We start from the raw sequence: 19,086 nt of genomic DNA, 5'->3' as shown, positions 1-19,086 counted from the left end.
AAGCTGGCGCTAATGGCTCGTGCTGCTATCGCTTGGAGTTCGCTCTGCTGCCGTTTAAAGAATTCACGTGCACAGGCTCGCGCCGCTGTTAGCCGAGGGTTTTAACCCGTAAATTTTATGAAGAACAATATCATTTCTTTAACGTTACGTTTCAATAAATGATGCGCATCAGTGATAAAGTATTAGTCTCACGCTTCTCTGGCCCCTCCCCACGTTTCTTCTTAAATCGTTTTTCACTCAACTTTTCTTCTATGTTGGTTCACTCAATGTGAACTCCACTGTTCTTCCCGATCGTCACCAATGTGGAAGACAATGCCAGGAGACTCTTTTAGGTAATTACGAGTGTTTATTGAAATGAGAGACACGGCTATGTGTCTCAACTAAATGGGTCCGGAGAGCAACTGCCTGTCATGGAATCTGACGGGGCAGATTCCATGACATAGCAGGACTCTCAAAGACGCGTCATCACACACAGTGAGCTCAAGAACCACGTCTAGACATACCCAGCCCACTTCAAGGCTGATTCACAAAGGTAATCTGAGCCAAAAGTCTACTTTTGGCATTCACTGAAGTCACTTACGACTTTTGGTATTCACAAAAGTAATTTACAACTCATATCCTTATGTCTGCACCAGGAGGTCAGGGGTCTTGCTCAGACACCCGTGCAGCGGTCTCCATGGAAGGGTTGGAAAATCGCAGCTGGGAGGTGGGAGCATGTGCTTAATCCGTTGTTCTTTTGCTCACCATTGTTTAGACCCAGCCATATGCAAATCAGTCTTGTCCCTGCTACTCATGGGAACAATCCAGCCTAAACAGCCAAGTCATATGCTCCCTGGACCAGAAAAAAGCATCCTGGGACCATATACAAGGTTTAGTCCATTATCAGCCAGGCTAGCTTGAATCCTCTGGTACCATGAGTTGCAGGACCCACATCTGCGCATGACCGGCACACTAAGGGCGAGAAAGCAAAAGACATGCAAATGATGGACAGAATGCGTAACAAATCAAACTTTTACCCCCAGTCAGAAGACCTGTGTTAAATCCATTGTTCCTTTGCTCACCAAGCCAACCCGGTTAGACCCAGCCAGCCACAAATCAGTCTTGACCCTGCTCTTATTTTGAACAGTTCGACCCAAACTGCCCAGTAAGGTCCTCTCTGGACCAGAAACAAGCCCTCATCACCCAGGCTATCTTGAATCCATAGGCACAATGAGACCGTGACCTTCACCTGGGCATACCCGGTGCACCTGGGGCAAAAAAAAAAAAAAAAAACACAGATGATAGATGAATCACAGAACAAATCGAACATTTACACCTGTTCAAGCGATCTCGGTGAAATACATTGTTATTTTGCTCACCAGGTTGCCCTAGTTTAAACAAAGCCTTATGTAAATCAGTCTTGACTGTGATCCTTATGGGAACAGTCCAGCCCAAACTGCAAAGCCCGGTTCTCCTTTCACCAAAAGCAAGCATTTAGGGATCAGTTTCGGGTATTTCCCCTTATCAGCCAGGCTAGCTCGAATGCAGTGGCACAGTGAGCCTGGGACCCACATCTGGGCATACCAGGCACACTTAGGGTAAGAAAGCCAAAGACACCCTAATGATGAACGGAATATGGAACAAATCTTAATATTCACTCACGGTCAAAAGATCTGGGTTAAATTCATGGTTCTTTTGCTCACCAAGTCACCCCAGTTTAGACCCAGCCATATGCAAATCAGTCTTGACCCTGCTCCCTGCAAACTGCCTATCTAGGTCCTCTCTGGACCAACAACAAGCATTCTGGGACTGGTTATTTGGTATTACCCCTTATCAGGCTAGCTAGCTTGAATCCAGTGGCACAGAGAGCCCAGTAACCATCTCTAGGCATACCAAGTGGACTTAGGTAGAGAAAGCAAAAAGACATACAGATACAAATGATGGATGGAATGAATCCACTCCCCGTCAAGAGAACTGGATCCATAGTTCTATTGCTCACAATGCTACCCCAGTTTAGACCCTTAATGTGCAAATCATTCTTCAACCTGCATCTCATGGGAACAGTCTAGTCTGAATGGCCAAGCCAGGTCTTCCCTGGACCAAAAACAAGCATTCTGGGTCCGGTTTTGGAGTATCACCCCTCATCAGCCAAGCTAGCTTCAATCCAGTGGCACAGTGTGGAAGACAATGCCAGGAGACTCTTTTAGGTAACTACGAGTGTTTATTGAAATGAGAGACATGGCTACCTGTCTCAACTAAATGGGGCCAGAGAGCAACTGCCTGTCATGGAATCTGACGGGGCAGATGCCATGACATAGCAGGACTCTCAAAGACGCGTCAACACACATCTCCCCTTTTTCAAACAAACAATAAATAAATAACATTACAGCAAATAGACAATAACATGTACTTATACTTAAAACAATATTACAAATGATAGTGTGTACCTATGTTTATAATTCAACTATAGACTGAATACTGGCTTTCCTTCCTACTAATGGAAAAAAAAACAATTAATCACAAACAAAATCTTCTAATTTTTTTGGTGTAAATCTTGTACGCAAACTTTTTCTCACACTTTCTTCTTCAATTTTTCCATTACTAGCATTGTAGTGATCATTAGAAGTTCGAATTTAACATAACAAGAGCTAGAAGGCTTGAAGTTAACATAATTAGAACTAAGATCAATCACTAAGCGAGAAATATTCCACCAATTCCCATCAGATAGCCTAGCAGCATTCCTTCTTAAATCTACAATTTGCAATGGTGTTTTAAATTTAGAATAATCTTTCCCAACAAGACAAGGATTTTTGACCCATACCCAATTTCCTAATTCCAGTTTTGTTTTTTTAGTATCATTAACAATTCTCTTTGCGCTGGAAACATCTGTATTATATTTAGCTACCTCCCATGTATTGCTGATATCCACATTTTTGTAACGATCAGAAGACATCCAAGAAGGACACAATTCAGTGTTAGCTTTTCGTCCTCGCATTAACTCAAATGGAGTTTTAGTTGTGACACTGTGGGGTGTTGTTCTGTAACTTCAAATAAACTCCTTTTAGGGCAAATTCCACATCCATATTGCATTTCAAAGTAGATTGAATACATTCAACTAAAACCTTATTAAATCGTTCTACTTTGCCATTGCTTTGCGGACTGTACAATGGTGTTTTGATGTGTTTGATGTTGCACTTTTCTAAGAATAGTTGCATCTCACAAGAAATAAACTGTACACTATTGTCAGTAAGTGTTTCATTCGGGATACCTTCTCTTGCAAATGCATCTTTAAAAAATGTGATGACATTTTTCGTTGTTGGTTCCATTACACCTCCAACTTCAACCTACCTAGAAAGATGGTCAATTAAAACGATAAAATATCTCATATGGTTGGGTAAGATATGGTATGGCCCTAGGAAATCTACCCCAACTCGCTGCCAAGCTCTTTCTGGACATACAGTGGAACAATCAATTTCCTTTCCTGTTTTTAATACCTTGTCACTAAGCATGCATTTTCTACAATCATGTATATACAAGTCAATTTTTTGGTCCATTTTAGGCCACCAAAAATAGTCTCTTATTTTCCTCTTAGTAGAAGTTGCACCTAAATGGCCAGAATGTGCTAAATTAATAATCCGTTTATGGAAACAGGTGGGTGGGATAAGCTTATCACCACTCTTTAATTTGTTGCATTCTAATGACAATTCATCAGACACTTTCCAAAAACTTTGTAGCTTCTCATCCAAACTTTTTTTCATTTGACCACCATTTTTAGAACTTGTTTTAAGACAGAATCATTTTGTAGCTCTTTAATCCACTCATTCTCATCCTTGCAAATATTAGAATCACCAATGAAGGCAATAAAGCACTCCTCTATTTCTGACTCCCAATCATACTCGTCACAATCACTAATGGGCAGTCTTGAGAGACAATCAGCTCTTGAATTTTTCCATCCTGGGATGTATTCTAAGGAAAAACAAAACTCTAAAAGTCTTGCTGAAAGCCTGGCTATACGTGCAGTAGTATGCTTTAACTTTTTCCCAGATAAAATTTCCACAAATGGTCTTCCCCACAAATAAGCCCTAAATTTTTCTACACTCCACACACATGCCAATAATTCTTTTTCTATAACGGAATATTTCCGTTCGGGAGGACGCTAAGTCCTGGAAGCAAAACCCACAGTCATTTCATGAATATTGTTAGACTGAGTTAATACTGCACCTAAACCATATTCAGAAGCATCAACAGTCACACAAGTTTTCCTTCCTTGCAGGTATATGTTCAGGTAAGTGATCAAAGATGTTTTGCCCTTCTACTCACAGATGGTAGTACATCAGATTTTTCTCTTTCAGGTCTGAATTTTTGCGCATCAATTGCACCTAGATAAGCTTTAAACGATCCTAACCATAAATTCCACGCTAAGGGTGGATCCCCTGGTTCCTGCAGGAAGGGTGCTGGTGCTTGTACACTTTTTTATTTCGTCCATACAATATTTCTGTTCAAAACTAGAATCTAACTGTGTTTAAAATAAAAAAATAAAGAGAAAAAAAAACCATGCAAACTGCTGATATAACTTGCACTTCTGTATTCTTGTTTCTCTTATTTTTCCAATAAATTGAATTTAATCAATAAAACACCTCTTTAAATGTGAAATGCAAACACAAAATGAAGAAGAAACAGCTCTTGAACAAGTTCAAGTCTTATTTGTTGCTCATTTCACTTCTTTTATCTCATTCGTATCCTAGAATGCAATAGATGAAGAGAAGCTGTCTTCTATTTCTTAGTCTTGGGTTACCCACAATGCACTCGGATTTGTCGACTGAATGACGATGAAGCTGCTTCTGAAAAGATTCTTGTATTCCTGTTCTTTATTTAATTCACAATTGTCTTTTCCTTACTCACGACTGGTGCGCACAAAACCTCATGTTGTTCTTTCACTGCCTTGTTCGCGCTGTACTCGCGCTGCAGTGCTTGTGCGGTCTGTTCGAAGAAGTTGTCGCTAATGCGGTCTACTCGTAGAAGCTGGCGCTAATGGCTCGTGCTGCTATCGCTTGGAGTTCGCTCTGCTGCCGTTTAAAGAATTCACGTGCACAGGCTCGCGCCGCTGTTAGCCGAGGGTTTTAACCCGTAAATTTTATGAAGAACAATATCATTTCTTTAACGTTACGTTTCAATAAATGATGCGCATCAGTGATAAAGTATTAGTCTCACGCTTCTCTGGCCCCTCCCCACGTTTCTTCTTAAATCGTTTTTCACTCAACTTTTCTTCTATGTTGGTTCACTCAATGTGAACTCCACTGTTCTTCCCGATCGTCACCAATGTGGAAGACAATGCCAGGAGACTCTTTTAGGTAATTACGAGTGTTTATTGAAATGAGAGACACGGCTATGTGTCTCAACTAAATGGGTCCGGAGAGCAACTGCCTGTCATGGAATCTGACGGGGCAGATTCCATGACATAGCAGGACTCTCAAAGACGCGTCATCACACACAGTGAGCTCAAGAACCACGTCTAGACATACCCAGCCCACTTCAAGGCTGATTCACAAAGGTAATCTGAGCCAAAAGTCTACTTTTGGCATTCACTGAAGTCACTTACGACTTTTGGTATTCACAAAAGTAATTTACAACTCATATCCTTATGTCTGCACCAGGAGGTCAGGGGTCTTGCTCAGACACCCGTGCAGCGGTCTCCATGGAAGGGTTGGAAAATCGCAGCTGGGAGGTGGGAGCAGGAATTGGCAGGGGGAGGGCCACCGGGGCAGCAGCAGCAGGAAAAGGACGGTGAGAAAATAGGCCCAAGTACAGAGACAAGTACAGTATAGACAAGCACAGAGACAAATACAAATAAAGGTACAAACACAAAGGCAGGAAATTGCAAGGCACAGAAATTAAAAGGCACAATAGCTAAAAACAGAACAAAAAATAGATAGGAAACAGCAAAAATGGGGACAAACAGGAAGGCAGATACCAGCAGACCAGCAGAAAAGCAAGGCTCTCCAACTGGACCACCAGGGATGAGGCGCAGGCAGGAGCCTGCGGGTGGAGGAGGGCCTCAAACATCTACCTTAACAGAGAGGTGTAGGCGTCAGCGGCAGTGGCACAACAGCAGAGCTGCTGCGGCAGGGAGCTAGGTCTCTGATCATGAGGATGACTCAGAATGAACATAAAATATCTGCTAGCAACTTCATGTCATCTATTTCCTGCCTACCTCTATGTCATTTCCTATATGAAAGAATGGGTTCCTGTCCATTTCCAGAAGCTGCGGCCTGAGTGTGTATTCTCCGTATGCAGAGAGTAGGCACCATAAACGGTGCATTGGCTCCGCATGCGGCACATATGCGCGGCATACGCACTCGGTCCGAAGTTTCCTAGGAACCTAAAACGCTGTGCAGGAAATCTTGTGCCAGTCCATCCTGCACTATGTGCACTGGTCCCGCCTATCGTCACTGTGCAGTAGGTTCCTGAGGTAAGCCTGGCTTACCTCCATGCTCAGCTGGAGGAACATGAGCAGCAGGGAGCTGGTAAGCGCATTTACTGCAATATGTGTCTGAAAATATGATGTGAGAGATGACAGAGCTATACCATCATATGTCCCATGCCTCCATTTACCTATTCTGTGAATATGCAGCAGCAATTATGAAACAAAAAGCTTGCTGTATCACATAGAATGTGCTGAGCAGAGTGCATTCTGGGACTGGTTTTGTAGGCCACAGGGAGAACAGAGCCACACATGCCTTTGTATATAACATTGCACTGCCAGCACCATTACCAGTGAGCCAAGGGCATTATAACTGCTGGGTGCATTGGGTGAGGAATGGAAAAGACACTGTCCAGTGTGTTAATGAGAGGCCTATGGGTATTGGATGCTGTGACTTGAAATGCCTTTGGTGATATTGGGATCTGATTGAGATAGATCATCATGTGCCATGGAGTTAAAACAGACTTTGGGATCCAAGCTTCACTATTAAGTGATACCAACTTCTCTAAGTGGGCCCACATACATCTTTCTTCCCAACAGTGGCTTTTATGTCATTTGTGCAGTCAAGGTTGCTGTAACAAATGTTCACCAGGGTACGACACTACCTGAGCAGTCTTCAAATGCAAAATGTGGAAATAGACTGTCTGTTGTTGTGAGAAAATATAAAAATAATAGACTCTCCAGAAAGCAAAGCTAATATCCTAGCCCCTGTTTAGATATGTACTCACAAATCTGCATTTGTGGTGTCTTATTCAATGCTACCCAGCATATGGCATTTGTTAAAAAGTGTAAAAGTGCAGAGACTCCATATCAGAGGCCCATTCCAATACCATCTGGATTGTCTCCGGTCTCCTTTCATAGAGTGGTATTGAAAGATGTCTATGTAGCAATGACAGGAAACACAGATTACAAGAATGCAGAAGGTGAGGGTTGGTCAGTACAATAGTGTAAGCCATTAAATTTCAAGTATGTGCAAGTCAAATCAGGAGAACACAGTGAACAAACACTTACTTTAGGCTTAAAGTCACATATATTTGAAAAGTTTGACCAGAGGAGTACAAAGTCTGCCCTTGCTTCATGTAGTTATGTGTGTCATTTTGACGAATGCAACCACTAAATTATGATTTGTCTTCCATTTCAGTGGGCTCAGCTGGCCAAGAGGATCAGTACCAGAACCCAGGTTGGAGCAGGACATCGTCGGGGCAGCTGTGGCCACAACCTCTCTCCACGACTGATGAGGAAGAGAAGGAGAAGGAGGAGGGACCTTCTACATCAGAAGGAAGGGGAATTGTGTCCACCTGGACTGAGAAAGACTATGTCTCAAGTGCTACGGAACAGCTGGAGGCTGAGGACATTGTAGGGGTGTGAAAAACTAGACACCACTGGCCAGGGGGTTGATCGACTTTCCCCCTGACAATTCACAACTTTATTTTGGTAAGGTTTCCCATGGCCAGGCCACAACAAAACCTAGGCCTGCCATCAGCCCCTCCTTGATTCCAGAGGCCCCCAGTCGATTGGGGTCTCCAGCTGTATCCCCTGCCACTAGTACTCTTCCAAGTGGCTGCCAAGAAGACCCCAACATAGGCTCTGACCCCAAGACACCACACCCCTCATGTTCAACACAAAACCATCTGTGTATTGTAACTCTAGTGGTTGCACCCCAGGAAGCGAAAAGGGAATGTGAGGGTCAGCCAGACGTTTCCTCTCGTATCATGTTGCAGATCTGCGTATAATGAGAGAGGAACTTGTAAGATCTATGGTCACCTTCTCTGCCAGTGTCACTTCCTGGGGTGCAGCCATGTTGTCTGTCCTACCACAACGTCCCTCCCAAACCACCCTCAATATTTCCCGTACCCTGCCCGACACTGATTCCCCCGTATCCTCGTTTATTCCAAACCTGTGTGGTGCCTGGTCCTGCACCAGCCAGGCAGGAGCCTTCTTCAGATTCAGAGGCTGTGAACATTGTGGAGATTGGGAATGACCAGAATAACAGTTGACTAGTTGGACTTTGACTTTGTTTTTGACATTTATTTCCTTTGCCCCTTGTCTATAAACTCGTTCCCCTGATTCTTCCTGGTGTGTTTTATTTATGTTGCCCTCCCACCTCGAAGTCCCCTAGTCCTTTCTGTTTAAAGAGCATTATTTGCTTTCCGTTCTCCCTCCAAACAGACTTAATATCTTTTTTTTCACTAAACCATTTAATTTACTAAACTTATTTTTGGGATCAAACCTTCTCTTTCTTGTTGATGTCATTCAAAAAATTGTGTTCAAAGGAAGGACATATACCTTCGGAGTAGTTATTTGCTCTGCACATGATAGCTTGTTGCACTGATGGGGTTCCACTTTTACATGTGTCACTCAATCACATTCATCCTCACATCTCTAAGACACCACAAGGTTAAACATTTGGACATCAGTACATAATATGCAACAAAGTGATGACTTGTGAGGACATTTATCATTAATACACACATCTTAATGATGATATGTCTTCCTGTGATCAGGAGGGATCATGAGTCTGACTTCGCACATTTGATTGTGAGGATCCCTAAGGGTAAGTGTGTTTGGGTTGTGGCCAAGGTGTAGGTTAGTGTGGTGCATCTACCTGTACAGGGGGAAGTTTGTTGACACGGGCTTCTGATGTCTGTACAATTGGCGGGAGTGCCAAGACAGGGGGTGGGGTAAATGTGCAGGTGGGGGAGTACCTGGACAGGGGGTGGTGATGGATTTGCAGGTGGGGGAGTACCTGGACAGGGGAGGCGGTGGATACGTACTCTTGCTTCAAGCCTGTGCAGTTTGTGGTTTCAGGTGTGTGGCTGTGTTATGCTGCAGGTCGATGTGTTGGCCCCCTTTCCCTGCAGTGGCATTCATGGGACACTTTGGATACGTTTCAGCATGCCCTCCATAATATTCATGGACAAGGCATTACGTCTTGCACTCTCTTCTCCATGGATGGAGACAATGTCATTAATCTTTTGGAACATGTCTTTCTAAGATCTATCTATCATATCCAATACTCTGTCTACTACCTGAGAGATTTGCTTCATGTCCTGCAGTGCCTCAGACATGTCCGACAGGGTATCCCCAATGGCACGAAATTCCTGCCTCCCATCAGTCTGCTGTTGGAAGAAGTCCTCCTCCCACAGGCCACCACAGCCATCTGCTAGCCCCCTCTGCATAGGGTGGCCATGGCTAAGACCTCCAGGTCTACCAGCAGGGTGGAGGGTGGCAGGTGGTAGTCTGTTGACAGGGTACTGGTGCCCATGGGGCACCTGCACCGCACCAGGGTGCTACCTTTCTCACATGGTGGAGAAAATGCCTGGGATGCACTCTATAGGGAGGAGTATGAAGGGGAACCACCATGTCTGTCCTAGATGTGATGGCTGTGAGAGAGTGATGCCTTTGTTGTGGTGTGTGAGAGCTGTGGCTGGTTAGTGTGAAGGTGAGGACAGGCAATCATCTTCTTTTATGTTGAGGCACTGTTCTGGGTGGAGGGGGGTGGCCTTGCACATCTTGGCCAGTGTAACACATTTTCTGGTCAGAGCATCCTCTTTGAGAAGGGCCATATAGTCTCCATCATCCTCTAAGTAGAGGATGATGGAGGCAGCCACCTCTGGTACTTCCTCCTCTTGTGCACTACTTGCAGCTGAAATTGCTGCTTGCAAGATTAGTCCATCTTTTTGGGCTTTCCCTAAACAGCTAAAAACTTGGCTGTTTAATCAGTAATACCACCATGAATAGGCAAGCAGTTGGAGAATCAGTGCAGATGTTTAGCGCCGAGACGCCTACGGGCATTTGTTTGCGCTTAATTAAATGTCATTAATAAATAAATAAATAAATAAATAAATAAATTGTTTCCCTTCAATTGTCTGTCACCCACCACTGGTGGCAGGTCTATTCTCCACATCATCCTCAACAGCTGGAAAAGAGAGGTTGCATCAGGATAAGTAATTGACCAAGTATATGATGTGGTGCAACACAAGAAATGATTCTACTGTACTTTGCATCAACCGATGATGCGCATGTGGCCTGGTTTGAGTACACCCACACTTGACAGCTCACACCATAGCATAGAGGAGTGGAATGGAGATTTACAAAGCACAAGCAAACTCACCAGCTCCAGCCACAGCTCTGTGTTGCTATCGCCTCTGATGTCAACTGCTGAACCTGACTCCTCGTAAGTGTAGCTGAAGAAGCGGGCTGCTATCCAGCAGCTTGGAGGTAAGTGACACCGTGCCTAATGATCTGAATGATTAATATTCTAACAGGTATACATGACATGTATTTAACTGAAAAAGTATGTGTTTAACTTTTTACACACCAACAAGAGATGCTACACAGAAGGGGATTTGGATATTTGTAATGATTTTGGAATCCATAATAGGGAAACTCTTTATGCCATGCTTACCTGATGGACAGATGCAAGTGGGTTTCACTACTGCAGCCAGGATGTCTTGCATACCTGGGATGATGATGTCTGTAGCACTGATGGTATCCTGTCAGCTGATGTTATGAGACAGACATGTCCATATTTAAGTACACCCTAAGAACAACTAGGGTCGGCTCTTAATCAGCAAGGCTGAGCCACAATTCTATAACAACAAAGAGAATTGCCTATACTGATGTTTGGTTAACAAAAAGATTTGCCACCAGAGCAAAGAAGATTCATCAAAGCTAGGATGTGCTTATAAGTAGCCTTTTATTCGAATATCTTAGTCAAAAACACAAGGGTATATTTGTATCAATCATATACAATTTGAACAAAAGCAACATACACTAAAGAAATTGTGGACAAAAAAACTCAATGGAATGTTAAAATTCAACATACATTCTAAACCCAGTCATATCACAATCATACCTTGTCAGTCATACACAAAACACATATGAAAACAAATACACCCACGGCTAGATAGAAATAAATAGTCGTGTGATGTATTAGGTCTGCTACAATCTATACAGTTCTATATACAAAATTATATTTACAAGTGTAACTCAAAAAATAAATCAACAGAGTTAAATGTCAAATCAACAACACTATATACATCGTTTTTTTTTGTAAGCCAGTAATGTGTCACTCTATTCACACTACAGGACAACACAAATGTGAAAGAAGCAGACACTGAACATGGGACGGCCTACGCGTTTCGAATCCCCAGGGTTTGACAGGGATTTTCGTCAGGGCCAAAAGTTTCTAAAGAAAGAGAGAGAAAAAGAAATTTCTGTCGTGTGACTTTAAAAGCTATATGTAATAAAAAATCAAGATGCTCCAAAGCATTACCACCCAATAAGCCCTTAGCTTACCACTATGGAGAATATCCGAAGAAAGGAAGAGCCTGTGTGATGAAAAAACAACATACAAAATGCTACATAAGTAAGGTGAATGAATCAAACAGGGGGGGTTTTGCTGGCCACTGTCCAGGGTTAAATTTACCTTAATAATGTCTGTAAGGGTTGCGTGTTCAAGTAAGAATGGAGTGGCGAGCCTGTAAGAGAACAGCGTCTATTAAGTATGCTGGCGAGACCGGGGTCGATGATAAAGCATGGGCATAGGGCGTAGGGTCTCTTACCAGATGGTCGTGCCACAGTGCGTCTTTAGACAGGAACGGAGATGTAAGGAAAAAGATCCAACACACTTTTTTAAGAAACAGCCTCTGTTGAACAAAAAACGGGTAGAAGGCTTGTTTAACCCAAGTGCCTAACGTTTAAAGGCATGTATAACAAAACATACAGGTCCTCCCCGCGCTTACTCGTTTTGGGCTCCGCTGGTTTCAATGGGTCGGCGTCCCCGCTTGCACTAATCTCCCGCGCATGCGTGGAGTGTGATGTGGCTGGCAGGCTCCTCAGTAAATAGAATTATAGTGCGCATGCGTCACACATAGACAGGCCACGGAAAGGCTCCCTTGGCTTGATTCCGAACGGGCGTCTGTACTAATCTCCCGCGCATGCGTGGTGTATGATGTAACTTACAAGCTTTTCAGTAAATAGAGCTCTAGTGCACTAGCGCGTCTGTCACATTAAACACCACAATTGTGTAACCAGGTGGCATAATGAAAGGCAGGCAACTTTCCTGAACTAAAGTTTATAAATTTCCGATATCTCGTTTAATCCTTTGACTGCTGTATCAAATTTTACAATTAGGTAGGCTTCTCTTTTGGATAATTTCTGATCCATATCTCCACCTCGGGCGTCCTTTTCGACACGCGAGATCACAGTCCATTTGAGATCACTTAGCAAGTGTTTTGTTAACCAAACATCAGTATAGGCAATTCTCTTTGTTGTTATAGAATTCATATTTAAGTACACAGCATGATAGCAATGAGTTAACATGTATATGTAATTGTCATAGACAATTGATATGCTATATCTGGCCAGTGTGCCACATATGTACCTCCTGAACTTTTCATGTGGGCCCCTGGTCACCAGCAGCACTTGCCAGCTATTACCTCCACATTATTATGGTCAACGCCTCTGCCTACCTGTGGTTACATACTTGGGCCACCATGCCTCATGAGTATGATGTTATCTGTTGACAAATCAGAAGGAGTGTACATCATCATGCAGACCAGTTTTACATTTGAACATCCGATCATATCAATGCATCGAGAAATTATATGTGATATGTCCAATAGTTAGGTACATATTGTGTCACATTTGTGCTTCCCTCCCCATGAAGTCACAACACCCATTTATGACTGGGAGATCACACCTCTGTTATCTTTAATCTTTGTGAGTCATCTGTTCCCATTATACATGTATGACATCATGGTAGAACTTAGCTGTTAAGGATGATATCTTGTCCTTCACACATCCTGTCACTCATATATGGTAATACAGCAGGAGAGGATTGAAGCTGAATGCATATTGTGCTCAAGTGTAGAAGCTTGGATGTTTGCCGCCTTCACTGGATTTGTGTTGTGCAGTTCAGCCCCCTGAAATATGTTTCACTTCCTCTACATCCACCTTAGCAGCCCGTACACCCCTCATAAATAACACAACCTAACTGGCATCAATGAAACCCACATCCACACCATACTTTTTGTTCTGTGGGATTTTCATTGAGAGTTTACAATCCAGTTGTGGCTACTCCACATCATATGACACAATACAGTCTATTATGTACATACTGCACTCACTTGCCATACATTTAGTGTCATCCTTTCACTAGCCACCATGGTGTGATATGGCATACGTTAAAATGTCATATGTGGCCATATTGTGATTAGGGACAACGGGGATGTTGAACACATACAACATACTTCAGCCATGAAATCCACATTTTATGAGCACGATCATTCAGGTGCACAAATCATGGGTTTACTTACTAGGGTCTTGCATCTGCCCAGTGTGTGGTTCCCGACCAGATGTGACAGAGAGCCTTGTACCAGATGTCAATGTGGAATCCTGGAAGACATATTGGACCTACAAATATATTTGTGTTTGCCAGTTAATATACCAGTCGCCACACGTGATGCACTTGATTTCAGGGTTCAGTTCAAAGCTCTGCCACTGTGATGGAGTACATGTAACAGGCACGATTCACAAAGGTTAATTGAGATGGAAATCTAACTTTACGACTTTTGATATTTACAAAGTGCCTTCTAAATATCGAAAGTTGTAAAGTTAGGTTTTCGTCCCAGTTTACCTTAGTGAATTGGGTCCAATATGTCCATTTGTTGTCTGATGGCAATGTAGGCTTTTGGAACCTCTCCTGACCAGATTTACTTACTAGTTTGTGAGGGTGGTATGGCATGCTGTGGATGACATTGATTCCTCCCAGCAGATGCTAGGGCCTCCGCTACAGTGGATGACTGTACTCTAGCTGGACATGTCAATAGCGGAGAAAGGAGAAAATTCAGCAAAGCAAAAATGTATATGTGCAAGTTGTCAGAATTGTCCTCACTTCATCTACATGCTAACAGTAATGCTAAGTGCAGCTGTGGCCAGTGCAGGTAGGAGCAATAGGGCGGTGGGCAACTTCCTTAGTCACAATTGTAGTGCAATGCAGACAGGCATTTCATATCCATGTTCTGGTCATCACATTTACCTGGTACCACATTGCAGACATCACTCACAGGCTGGGGATGTATGGTGTTGAGGATATCTTCCTCTAGTGGTGTGAAACGGAGGCGGGGTCCAGATTGCACACCAGGGAGAGTGATATACAGTGCAGTCGAGCAGGAACTCGATGTGGACAATCCTGGTCCCTGTTAGTGTGCTGAAATTTGTATGGTTTGTAGTGCATGTCTTGCAGGTGGTGTCAATTGACTTCATCTGCTCTAAGCAGGGGGGATGGTAAGCACTTAGACAGGTGTTTAGCATTGAAGGCAATGATCATCTTGCTTGAGTGCGGAGATTCCGGTCCTGTTACGGATACTCCAGTCCAATTTCTAAAAATATCTGGCCCAACTCTAGACATTCCGCCTGAGGGGGAAGAGTCGTAAATGACTTTTGGGAATACCAAAAATAGTAAGTGACTTCTGTGATTACTAAAAGTTGTAAAGTTAGACTTTTTGCTTGGATTACCTTTGTGATTCAGCTCCTTTGGGTGTAAAAGCAAAAAGACACACAAATGCTGGAGAGAATGGGAAACATATCAAACATTCACCCCGAATCAAGGAATCTGAGTTAAATTCATCATTCTTTTGCTCACCATGCCACCCCAGTTTAGACCCAGCCATGTGAAAATCAGTCTTTATCCAGCCCGAATTGCCAAGCCGGGTCCTACCTTGACCAGAAACAAGCATTCTGGAGCCAGTTTTGAGGTATCACCCCTCATTAGCCTGGCTAGCTCAAATCCAGTGGCACAGTGAGACTGGGACATGCATTTGGGCATACCCAACACACTTATGGCGAGAAAGCTAAAGACACACAAATGATGGCAGAATCCAGAACAATTCAAACATTCACCCCCAGTCAAGCAATCTGGGTTAAATCCATTGTTCTTTTGCTCAACATGCCACCACAGGATAGACCATCCATATGCAAATCAGTCTTGATCCTGCTCCTCATGGGTACATCCCCATTCAAAAGATCCGAGTTAAATCCATTGTTCTTTTGCTCACCATGCCATTCCAGTTTCGATGCAGACACATGCAACTAAGTCTTGAGCCTACTCCTCATGGGAACAGTTCAACCTGACCTGCCAACACAGGTCCTGCCTGAACCAGAAACATTCATCCAGGCCCCGGTTTTGGTGTATCACCCCTCACCAGCCAAGCTACTTTAAAATCAGCGGGACACTCAGCCCAGGATCCTTGTCTGGGCATACTCAGCGCAAAAGCAAAAGACACATAAATGATGGAGAGAATATGAAACAAATCAAACAGTCATCCCCAGTCAAGAGATCAAGTGTTTAATTCAATTTTTTATTGCACAACCTGCCACCCAAGTTTGGTCCCGGCCATATCCAAATCAGTCTTGACCCTGCTCCTCATGGAAGCAGGCTTCCCAAATTACCAAGTCAGGTCCTCTGTAGACCAGAAACAAGCATCCTGGTACCGGTTTGGGGTATCACCCCTCTTCAGCCAGGCTAGCTTAAATCTAGGTGCAAAGTGAGCCAAGGACCCATGTTTAGGCCTACCTGGTGCTCTTAGGGTGAGAAAGCAAATGGCACTCAAATGATGGATGAAATGCAGATCAAATCAAACATTCACCCCCGTTCAACAGATCTTCGTTAAATCCATAGTTATTTTGCTTACCATGCAACACCAAAAACAACAGTATGCAGGACAATGTCATACATTCACCCCAGTACATAGATCTGGGCCTAAATCCATTGTTTGTTTGCACTCCACACCACCCCAGTTCAGACATGGCCATATGCAAATCAGCCATGTCTTCCCTAGACCGGAATCAAGCATCCTTGGACCGGTTTCTGGCTATCAGCCGTCATCAGCCAGGAAAAGTTGACTCGAGTGGTGTGGAGAGCACGGGACTCACGTCTGTGCATACCCGTCCCACTCGGGGTGACAAATGCAAAAACAACAGTTGATGGACAGAATGCAGAACAATGTCATACACTCACCCCAGTACAGAGATCCGGGCCTAAATCCATCGTTTTTTTGCACTCCATACCACCCCAGTTCAGACATGGCCATATGCTAATCAGCCTTGACCCTCTGCCTCATAGGAAAAGTCCAGCCCGAACTGGCAAGCAAAGTCCCCCCTGGACCAGAAACAAGCATCCTGGGACCGGTTGCAACGTATCACCCCTGAACAGCCAGGTTAGTTTGAATTCACTGGCACAGTGAGTCTGGAACTGACGTTGGGGCATAACCTGCACACTTAGGGTGAAAAAGGAAAAGAATCACAAATGATGGATAGAATGCACAACAAATCAATGATTCACCCCGGTCCATTGTTCTTTTGCTCACCATGCCATCCCAGTTTAGACCCGTCCATATACAAATCAGTCAAGACCCTGCTCCTCATGGGAACTGTCCAGCCCGAACTGCCAAGCCGGGTCCTCCTTGACCAGAAACACGCATTCTGGAAACGTTTTTTTGGGTATCACCCCTCATTAGCCAGGCTAGCTCGAATCAAGTGGCACAGTGAGCACAAGACCCATGCCAAGGCATATTTGGTAGACTTAGGGTGGGAAAGCAAATGAAACACAGATGATGGGAAGAATGCAGAACAAATCAAACATTCACCCCAGTATACAGATCAGGATTAAATTCATTATACCTTTGCTTACCGTGCCACTCCACTTTGGATCCAACTATATGCAAATATGCACCCAATTCTGCCCTTAAAACCTTCAACACACTGACAGTCCAATAAATCTCTAAATACCGCTTCTTAGGGTATTTTCTGGAGTTTATAAAATCTGTTGTAAAAGCCCCTAAATCAGGTCTGCTTCATGGTGCATCATTAGACTACTCGTTCTAGGAACCTTCTCAATGGAAAGTCACCTACAACAGTAAAACATGATAAATCATTTTGCACCACTATCACCTTCACCTTCCAAAAGCTTTGTAATCCATGCGTTCTTATATCTTTCAACATCTAACCAGGCTCTAATTTGCTCCAGAATGTGTTTATTATAATATGTCTGCTTTATAATTGTTTCATTTCATAATCCATCTTCTGCAATTTTCATTGCATAAAATGTAAAACTTCTTCACTCATATAAATTCACATGCATTTCTCTCACTTGGTTCTACAGATCCCCAAATGTATGATACACATTTACTCATTTCTCAATATCAGAAATATCAAAACTCCAACCATCAGAAGTTTATTACTTTAAATTGCATGAACACAAAACTGTTTACAAAATCAGTCTTGAACAACTCTAAAACAACCGACAAAGCACCATTGTTTCGTGCTCTTTGCATATCGCCCTCATCATAGAACGCAATCTTGCACTCAATAACTCATCTACTGCTTCATCTTCCTCATCCATTTTATTCTGCTTTGCACCTTCCGATTATCCAACTGACTCATCTTTGGCTCTGAACTAGTTACAGAATTTGAAAAAAAAACACAATGTCTAATACTTTCTATGCAAGCCCTGTCGTGGCTGCTGCAATCAAGCGTCCATCCACATGCCCTGAATAGCTTTTCTAAAATACCCTTCATCATGTGTCTCTGATTCACTTCTCAAAATACATGTGAAGAACTGCAAAAAAATGTGAACTGAATTAAAAAAAAACCTGTTTTTTAATGCCACAAAACATAATATAAAGTGCATAGGGCCATTCACAAAGGTAACTGGATTTAATTTATTTAAATATAATTTACACTTTTGTGTAAGTTTATATATACAATTTGTTCTTACACGTTTGAGTAACTTTCTACATTGGCTATTTATAGAGTCTGAGTGCAAAAGTGTCATTAAGTGTAAGTTATATTTGTGAACAGCCTCAGCAGTTTTTGAATAGCCCCAGACCCTTCAATTTGGTGGTTTGACGTAAACTTAGTCAAAGTTACTTGGTGACTAAGGCCCAGACATTTTGCCAGAAAGAATTACACCAAATACACTCATTTGGTCTTTTGAATGTTTTAGAATCATTCATTAAATATAATTACCAATACAGTAGTAATATGAATAGCCAACATAGTTCCAGTCATTAGTAAAGTAGCTTGCTCATGGCACATATTTTGCCTAAAAAAAAACAATATGCGAGCCAAATCATTAGAGCTTAATGATATAGCCAAATTTAATTATAAGATGGAGCAACACCGTCCTTCATGCATCCTGCTTCCCAATAAATGTAGGTTTTCACATAGCGTTTTGAACAATGTGAACAATTCCTGAACGCTGAACTAAGAATATTTGTAACAGCTTTACTGCATATCATTCTGTCAGCACCAAGAACCAACATGGTTTCATTTGCTTTCCGTCTGGACACTTGAAACATTCTAAAATAGCAGATAGTAGTAATCTAAAAAGTACTACAAAACATGCCACAAAGTGGTATTCACAAACTATGGCCCCCATTAGGATGGAGGGCGGACTTTAGTCGGCCCGCCACCCTAGCGGTGCTGGGACCAGCCCCCAAGGGTGGGCTGGTCCCGCACCGCATATTAGAATGTGACCGCCACCATGGCGGTCGTATCCCGCACATTTATCATTGTGTCAAATGTGCATGTTGTGCATCGCTATGCACAACATGACAGGC

The sequence above is a fragment of the Lissotriton vulgaris genome, chromosome 7 (genome assembly GCF_964263255.1).
Source record: "Lissotriton vulgaris chromosome 7, aLisVul1.2, whole genome shotgun sequence".
In the NCBI taxonomy this organism is placed as follows: Eukaryota; Metazoa; Chordata; class Amphibia; order Caudata; family Salamandridae; genus Lissotriton; species Lissotriton vulgaris.
Note: the sequence above shows the minus strand (reverse complement) of the source record.